This window comes from Populus euphratica, unplaced genomic scaffold, assembly GCF_000495115.2.
Source record: "Populus euphratica unplaced genomic scaffold, PopEup_1.0 scaffold20.1, whole genome shotgun sequence".
NCBI classification, from domain to species: domain Eukaryota; kingdom Viridiplantae; phylum Streptophyta; class Magnoliopsida; order Malpighiales; family Salicaceae; genus Populus; species Populus euphratica.
Genome location: NW_011499854.1, coordinates 2,910,632 through 2,919,931, shown reverse-complemented (window position 1 = coordinate 2,919,931; position 9,300 = coordinate 2,910,632).

Genomic DNA, 9,300 nt, shown 5'->3' with positions numbered 1-9,300 from the left:
TTTGCAACTCAGTACAGAAAATAGCTTGAAGTTGTTTTTTGTTATTTTGTGGTTTAAATGCAAATGGTAATGAGTCGCACACCAAAAAATTATGTTTCAATCATAAATAAACACATGATAATGGTATTTATTTAAATAAATACAGCTGTAATGTTAAACACAGACTAAATATATGTGATTGTTAAGTATGATATTCCATTTTTCACCCTTTGTTTTATTTTTCCTGGGGAGGGATGGATAAAAATCCCTGTTTACGTGAGACCAGATATTCGTAAGCTAACACAAATTCAAACATGGGTGGTTTTTTTTAATGGTTTAAGACTATGAATGCATTTTTTTTTGAATGTGTATGGACATCAACCTTTTTTTGTTTTTGGTTAGGCACGTCTTGACTAGACTTCAGAATGAGGGCTTTTCACACTTTAGTAGCCTTGTTGCACCCCAGGAAGTCATTGAGAAATACCGTACCTGTCTCCGTTTTTACCTCTGGTTTGCTGCTGTTTACTATAATGCATATACATGCAAATAATATTATTTATCAATGCTCCTTTTGTAATTTCAAGTTGCTTGATAAAGTGGAGATAGGAATATATATATATATATAAAAGCAGACAGAATTTATACTCAAAAAAGAATATTAAGGCACATTTGGAAATGCATTAAAAACTGTGTTTCATGGAAAAAATTACTTATTTTTTTTATATATTCTAAAATCTTTTTGGTGTGTTAATATAAAAATTATTTTTTTCAAATAAAAATATATTATTTTGATAGATTTTTAAATAAAAAATACTTTAAAAAACAACTACTACCGCACTCTTAAACACCCTATAAATCTTTCATATTTAGACACTACACCCTGTATGCAGCTTCAATAAAGAAATTTAGGACAATTCCATGTTTTAGGCTACCTAGATGTAAATTTGAGATATTAGAATGAGTGTTTTTTGCCAGTCGTATGAAAAAATCTTTAAGATTAAGAGGGAAAAGTATTTTATATACCATTACTCATCTCAATGATTAAAATATATCAATTAAAATATTTAAATATTTAAATAAAATTTTAATATATAATTTATATTATTTTTTAACTACATGTATATCAACTTTCTTAAATTTTCCAATCAAACATTCTAAATCTCTTTATGTCTTCCCAATGTAGTATCTCAACTTTCAAGTTATTTTACATTCTCTATGTATCAAAATCCTCTATGAGCTCATTTTTGCGGCTTCTAATAAATATCTGTCAATCCTAATTATTAATTACCCTAAAACTTGATTATAATTAATAAGATAGATCTTTAATCTATCTTATTGTAAACACACATTCAAGTTAAAACTTGATTAATCAATGATGAATTTGAGAGTCTATAAATTAATTTAAGTACGGAAAAAGAAATTGGAACACACACATATATATACTCCTTTTTTTGGATCAAGAATTATATTATATATATAATTATTGATCGAAAAAAAAAGTATATGTACTCAGAATGTAATAAAGGAATCATGGCTGACTATTATCGTGCAGTTTAATTGGTAAAAATGGAATTAGATAGGTTTGATAGGTTCTTGTGGTATCTACTCTTAACAAAGACATGCTTTTTGATTTTAATTTAGATATTTGAGTTCTTATGGTTGGTTTCTTGGCAATAGATGTCCTTTCTTCTATAGCCAACCTTATTTTTTTGTTATTTTTTACTTTTAAAGAGAGGGGAATGCATACGTGTCAACTTCTTCTTGTTTTTTATTAAAAAACAAAAAAGTGAAATAAAATAGTATGATGAAAAAAATTGTTAGTTGTTTTCAACTTTTTAATTATTTATAATTGAAAAGTTTTTCGAATATTTTTATTTACATTGAAGTGTTTTTACTCTATTTTAAAATTAAAGACAAAACGAATTTAAAAATGATCATGGTTTTTTTGTTATTTTTTCATTAATTCATGCTCTCTCTCTCTCTCTCTCTCTCTCTCTGTATATATATATATATATATATATATATATATAAACATTGGTTAGGTGACAAGAAACTAACTGTAAGTTATAAAAATAAAAACAATCCAGCATAAATTAATGAAAAATTAACCAAAAAAAATAGAAAGTAAGAAAATAATTTTTTCAATAACATCTTCTGATCCGATCCTTTTGTTTTTTTTTTAAAAAAAGCACATGAGAAAAGAAATACAAGAGAGAAATAGATTCAGCAATTTTCTTTACACCTTTTATTTCTTTAGGTATATATAGAGAATATGTTTAATATATACTCGAACTTTATAGAAAATTTGAGTTAATTAACTCTTTGAATATGGATGTGTGGATGGTTTTATCAATTATATTGATCAGAAGGGTGCTAGCATTGTCCTTTAAAGGCTTGAAAATATCTATTCCGGAATTTCAACCGATTAAAACATGACAGAAAAATATTTCCTCAGCAATCAATCAGCCATCAGCCCTATTCAATCATCTATACACAGGAGAACTACTACGAGGTTGGATCAAAATGGAACTGGTATAAAGGCTAAAAAACCCTTCTTCCCTCACATCGGCACACTGGCTTCTAGCTAGCTCTCTCTCCCTCTCCATTTGGTACTCTTTGGTACGTACGTAACACAGTAATTCTTTCAATACAAAAAGAAGCAGCAGAGGGAGATAGCAAGAAAATTGATGGTCATGAAACCAGAGAATATCCCAAGCTTTTGTGACCAGCTGTGCGTGCGAGACTCGTGCAGATCTTTGGGTGAGAGGTGCTGTAGAGTTGTGAAGGAGCTGAGGGCAAGGTTCTACATTCTCCGGCGATGTGTCGCCATGTTACTGTGCTCCAACGAATTAAACGACGAAACTTAATGTAAGGAGTATTAAGCTGATCACGAATATCCTACTATTTTATATTTTCCACTTGAAATATATAAATTATTAGGATTTTCTTTAGCTTATTATATAGAATGCATGACAAGATTATTACTGCGGCTAGCTAGCATTTGGTTTTCGCGGTGAAAGATTGAAGGAATTATATTTTAGCTAGCTAGTTGTAGCTTATAAACATGTTGAATTGAAACTTATTAAACTTGGTTTTATCTATGACTTACATCATGAGTTAAAAAAATTAATTAATTTAAAATCTAAACTGGTTTCGCTTATATATCATAAAGATTCATGTTTAGTTCATTGCAAGCTAGCATTTGGTTTTCGCTGTGAAAGACGAAAGATTAATGGAAATATTTTAGCTAGCTAGTTGTAGCTTATAAACATGCTGAAAGTAAACTTATTAAACTTCTTCCCACCCATGACCTAGATCTCGAGGATCAATTCAAAAGCTAGTTTCACTTATATATCACTGAAATTCATATTTAGCTCACTAGCAACTTGCTCCATCTGTATATTTTAGCTGATAAATTTTTGGTAGCGTGCAGTCCATCTCGATTCTCAAGTTCTTTGTGCCTTTTAATTAATTTAGTTTTTATATTTCCAAAAGGGAAACCTAAGTGCAGAGGTATGGGAAACGACGTTCTTTTATTTTTACTATATTCTTGTCCAAGCATACCTGCACATATTACAGTTTCTATGGAGTTTCTAAAGGAAAGATTACAATACTTTTTGCATTTGCAATGTCGGCTTCCTCCTCTACTATAATGCGATGAAGTGATCATGCATTTGGAATTAAAATAGAGGTTTATTTAAAAATCAAAACCCTTAATTATTTAAAAGTGAAAAACAGGACATTCTCAAAAGAGAGAGAGAGAGAGAGAGAGAGAGCGAAACAAAAACTTGAGAATCGGAAACGAGACACGTAACAATCCTCATGATCTCTTATTCAGGAAAAATCTGTCCCCAGAAAAGTTCAATGATATGACACCAACATATAATGATCCTTTTCCAACTGTATAAAATTGGTTAATTGATCCATGAAACCTATAAATTGCCATTTTTAGAACTTAGTGAGCTGGTTAATTAGGTTTAGGCATTACAACCTCTTTTTCCTTGATTTTTTTTTTAAATATTCAACCAACTCAACTAGATTTAATATGTTAATTTAGAATTTAATTTAGAATTATTTTGAATATTAACTTAGTTAATCTCAAGTGATTTAAAGGGTTAATTCGATCAAATTAGTTATAATTAAATTTAAAAATTAAATAATAACAACAATAATATTTTTTTTGAAAAAAATAACTCAGTTAACAGCTATTATTGAAAGTTAATCCTATAATGCAATGACTAAGGTTTAAGTTAACTAAAATGATAAAGAACGCAAATAAGATATCAAACACAAGGGACCTAGCTAGTGTTATACCCAGACTTCACATATTAGGGTTTGTCCTGGGAAATTAAAGTGAGTTTGTTAAGTCAACGATTCAAGAATATCCCATCCGTAAAACAATTAGCGACTAAGATTCAAGCATCCATCAAAGTCTAAGGGGTCAATTCTCTCGTCGAATCTCATAGTCCCCATTTTTTTCTTTGGAATTTTAATTAATTATGCGTCAAGATCATAATTAAACTTTTCAAAATACAAGGACAATCAGGTGCTTTGCCCCTGGGCCATTGCGCCTTTCCATGCAAACAAAATTGAAAAATATTTTCTCGTTTCATATATATATGTATTATAAAGTTTTTTTGTGTAATTTTCTCCGGGAGATGAGGCATGAAAAATTGTTTTTGTGAGTAATTTAATTGAGTTGGTATGGAATAATATTCTTGCATGGGTTTAGGCATAGTATCGATATTAATTAACTCATTTAAAAATTAATTGATTAGAGTTTAAAAGATTTAAGTTAAAATTAGAAGAATTATGAAAAATAATCCCCACATAAACAAGGTAGAAAATCCTAAATTTGGTCTCTAAATTTTTAAAATTTAATCACGTATAACCCTGTTACAATAATCACGTATATTGTTTATATTTAAAAATATAAGATACAGAATTAAAATTGATTATATTATTTTCTTAATGAGATTTACATTGAATAAAAAGAAAAAAATAAAATAGTTTGAAAATTAAAAAATAAATAAAATTATTTTTTTAATAAAAATGGCAGTCTTCTTTCTTTATAAATAGTGAGTTAGTTAGTTTTCATTACTTTTTGAAATGATATGTGTGTATGTTATTTTTTAATGAGCTCCACAATTTTGATTTCTCTCTGTATTTAATTTTTATTTTGATATATATATATATTATTAATTTTATATAAAAATTATATTTATGATTTTAATAATTTTAATTTATAATTATTAAAATATAAGATTTTATTTCATCACGCCTTTCTAACAAATTTCTATATAACTACATATAAAACATTTAGAGTTCGAAAATTCTTTATTTCATTAGTTTGGATAATATTTCCAACAATTGATTCGCCATTGAAACACCAATAAGGACATTGATAATGAAACATAATTTTTTTTAAAAAAAAACTCCTGCAACCATTAGAAAATTAAGTTAAAATTAACTCCAAACACACAAACTTTTCTAATCTATTGAAAAGGCTTATGGCCACCGCATTATTGATGGCTATTTGATTAATACAACCGATCATATTCAGTTAATATTTCAAACAAAAGTAAAAAATAATGAATACATAAGAGATCATCTCTTTAAATAAATAGAGATATATAAAATAAACATATATTCTATGATAAAGCTATTTTATTTTATCTTAAAACAGTAATTACATGTTATTTTACAATTAAGTAACACAAATAACATTTCATTTATTATTTTTCAAACACATGAAAAATTACATGTTATTATACAATTAAGTAACACAAATAACATTTCATATATCATTTTGATTTTTTTTTATGTTGAAGAAATGTTGGTCAGGTTCTCAAAAATACTTTTTTGACATGATATAGAAAACAAAATATAAACTTAAATGATACAAATATATTATAAAATTATAAATAATATTTTTTCGATACATGATCCTTGCGAATAACAAGTAATTTCATCATTAAAAATATAGTGTAGTTGTTCTTGCATGATAAGATTCTACAATATTAGAGGGAAAAATTTGAAAATAATTGGTAAGACTTTGTGTTACATAAAAAATACTGAAAATATTTATGTCTTCATAGCTATGCTTCTTTGTAAGCTAACATTAGTTTTAATGCTTATTTTAAATATATGATCATTTATGATGTTTTAACTTATTTAATGTATTTTTCTTTGATGAATAATATATTACCTTTATATATTGTTATACTTTATTTTAAATATCTTTATACTTTAATAAATTTTAGATTTTATTTGTTACACACCATTAATCTCAACAAATGAATTGGTAAGAAATTATAGAATTTTTATGAACTAAAATAAAAGATAAAAATCCAATGCGATTATTTTAATTAACCGTAAAATTATTTTTTTTAATAAAAATGGTAATCTTCTTTTTTTTTTAAATCCAATGCGATTATTTTAATTAACCGTAGAATTATTTTTTTAATAAAAATGGCAGTCTTCTTTCTTTTGAAGTTTGGTTTCTTACATCATATCTTAGACAAGTCATGGTTGAAGTTTGGTTTCTTACATCATATCTTATATCTTAGACAAGTCATGATTATAAATAGTGAGTTAGTTAGTTTTCATTACTTTTTGAAATGATATGTGTGTATGTTATTTTTTAATGAGCTCCATAATTTTGATTTATCTCTGTATAAATTTTTTATATAAAAATTATAATGTTGTTAACTTGTTTTAAAAACTATGATATTTAGGCACAAATATATGATTAAACTTTAAATTATAACCTGTTATTCTTGTCCATAAAAACATTTTTATAGAATAAAAATTTTTTGTTCTGGCTTGTAACAAATAATTTTTTATTTTTTCAAAAGGGTTTAAGTAAGATTATATTTTTTTTATCCTTGTATTATTAATTAAAAATTTATACATATAAGCATTCATGGAGCTAATGCTAACTAAACAAAAAGAATATATAATAATAAGCATAATAATTGAAAATTTTAAATTGTTGTAAAATGGATACGAGAATATATATTAAATTATAAAATTATATGATTGAGAATGTTTAAGTATGATATAGAAAACAAAATATAAACTTAAATGGTACAAATATATTATAAAATTATAAGTAATATTTTTTCGATACATGATCCTTGCAAATAACAAGTAATTTCATCATTAAAAATATAGTGTAGTTGTTCTTGCATGATAAGATTCTACAATATTAGAGGGAAAAATTTGAAAATAATTGGTAAGACTTTGTGTTACATAAAAAATACTGAAAATATTTATGTCTTCATAGCTATGCTTCTTTGTAAGCTAACATTAGTTTTAATGCTTATTTTAAATATATGATCATTTATGATGTTTTAACTTATTTAATGTATTTTTCTTTGATGAATAATATATTACCTTTATATATTGTTATACTTTATTTTAAATATCCTTATACTTTAAGAAATTTTATATATTATTTGTTACACACCATTAATCTCAACAAATGAATTGGTAAGAAATTATAGAATTTTTATGAACTAAAATAAAAGAATCAAACAATTTAAAATATGATTTTTTTTAATCTTGAAGTTTGGTTTCTTACATCATATCTTAGACAAGTCATGGAATTTTTTATATAAAAATTATAATGTTGTTAACTTGTTTTAAAAACTATGATATTTAGGCACAAATATATGATTAAACTTTAAATTATAACCTGTTATTCTTGTCCATAAAAACATTTTTATAGAATAAAAATTTTTTGTTCTGGCTTGTAACAAATAATTTTTTATTTTTTCAAAAGGGTTTAAGTAAGATTATATTTTTTTTATCCTTGTATTATTAATTAAAAATTTATACATATAAGCATTCATGGAGCTAATGCTAACTAAACAAAAAGAATATATAATAATAAGCATAATAATTGAAAATTTTAAATTGTTGTAAAATGGATACGAGAATATATATTAAATTATAAAATTATATGATTGAGAATGTTTAAGTATATTGTTTCGATTGTTTTATTAAAAAAATTAAAAATATATTAATTAAAAAAAATTAAATTTTTTTTAAAATATTTTTAAAATACAGGACAAAACGCGCATTAGCGTTGAAGCTGGCCTTCATGACAGCAATTAATACGGGGAAGGGGTAATTTTTTGGTTTCGGACAAGGCAATTTGGAAGCGACATGAATAAACTGAAAAAGACCCGAACCCACGTGATTGATTGAAATTATAGCAAAGTTTTCAACTCTTCAGGCAATGTCTTTTTTAAACCTAGACCAGAAGTTATGGTGTCCCTTGTGAAGGACACGTGAATGTTTTTTGATTTGAGATTTAGATAAATACCTTCGTGCCCCAGGTGGGCCAGCTGATTTGATGGTCGGTGGTGTGCTCTGTTGGAGAATTTCTCTAATCGTACATGCTTATGGGCGCCCAGATAACAATAATGCAAGCCTTCTGAACACTCCCCTGATTTGTTTCCACTAATCACTGAAAAAATCCAACAATAATTTATGTTTTTTCGGTGCAGTTTATTTTTTATTTTTGAAATTGTATTTTAAAAATATATTTAAAAGAATATGATATTTTTTAGTGTTTTTTCTTTATATTTTATATTTTCTAATATTATTTCTTTGTTTTTAGGCAATGCAGATAGCTATAATGCTATATGACTGTTACACTAAACACTGGCCACGTCACATAGCTGCAGTGCGGGAGGTCGGATTTCTTATAAGCGAGGGCAATAGGTTAAAAAACTTTTATTCACGCCAGAGATATTTTGTAGTGATTGAATTGGGGGGACATCTTATAGATCATATTAGTAAATCTCCTTTAAATTATAATATTTAATTGTTTAATCAACTTCTTTATAATCATGTAGAATACAACAACTTAAGATACATATATTTAGTTATTTTCAATAATTTTCTGTTGAGAAATTAGTTAGTTATTATCTAATTGCAAATGATCATAATAGATAGAAAAAAATAAACTCTAAATAGTAATTATAAATTAAAAAAATTAAATTTTAAAATATAAATTTTGAAAATGAATTATTCCTAATACATTGGTCCTAAAATTAATATAATAATTTAAAATTTATAAATAATTGATTCTTTGAAAATTAATTGTTGCTTTTGTGGAATTAAAATGACCCGGGAGCATTTCTATTTTACTTTTTTTTTTAATGCTGGTTTGGAACTGAATTGACTTAAATTCTTAATAAAATTGCAAAATATCACAATTAGAAGAGGTCAAATGACATATTTTAGAGGGTAAAAAAATTTATTCATATATTTTTTTGTTAGATAAAAAAATCTAAAAAGAGGTAATTA